Source organism: Leptonychotes weddellii, unplaced genomic scaffold (assembly GCF_054177405.1).
Source record: "Leptonychotes weddellii isolate Sample4059 unplaced genomic scaffold, ASM5417740v2 HiC_scaffold_55710, whole genome shotgun sequence".
NCBI lineage: Eukaryota > Metazoa > Chordata > Mammalia > Carnivora > Phocidae > Leptonychotes > Leptonychotes weddellii.
The window spans coordinates 1-643 of record NW_028023695.1 but is presented as its reverse complement, the minus strand read 5'-3'; the positions used below and the strand labels follow the sequence as shown (position 1 = coordinate 643).

The following is a 643-nucleotide window of genomic DNA, read 5'->3' as shown; positions in this document are numbered from 1 at the left end:
GCTTTCTTTTTTAAACGTTTTTGCAGGATTTCTTTTTCCAAAGATATGATCTGACTTGGAGTTAACTGTTCGTGAATTCTGCTTATCTCTTCTTTGTATGCCTGCCAGTCTGCCCTGTAAGCATCTTCATATATCTATAAATAAAAAGCCCAAATAAGAAGTCAATAAACTACTGCTGACAAATTAAACATAGCACACCTGCCAGGGAAAGACAACTGCATGACTTCAGATAAAGACAGACTGAACCACCAAGTGGAAAATGTGCTCTGGAATCACATGTATATGGATTAAAAACATATATTTTTCATATACATGCTAACCAAGGTGAGAGTCTACCAATTAGTCTTCAATTTCAGATTGCTGCCAACTCTTCGTCACCACTGCGATACATTCATATTCTAATCGTTTATGTGAATCAGAAGGTATGAAGTTCCTTTATAGATAACGGGTATTAAATATAATTTTTTTTGGTACCTTAAAGGACATGACTATTGTTTTTAACTGCAGAATAACTGGTCAGCAATGCTGAAAAACCAATATGCTTACTTTTTTCTCTGAATCAGGAAGTTCCCTCCATAGTTGGGCGATTTTTCTAATTAGTTCTGAATTTTTCGCATCTATAGATTGGAATAAAATGAAAAAA

At 34.4% G+C, this 643-nt stretch overlaps 1 long non-coding RNA gene across 1 annotated transcript; it reads right to left on the bottom strand.

Moving 5' to 3' along the window:
* On the bottom strand, positions 1–637 carry LOC145719603 (uncharacterized). The gene is made up of 2 exons (XR_014142493.1): positions 547–637; positions 1–134 (listed from the first exon to the last, which is right to left on the bottom strand). It is a non-coding gene; the product is annotated as an uncharacterized LOC145719603 (long non-coding RNA).
* Between the last annotated feature and the right edge of the window lie 6 nt (positions 638–643).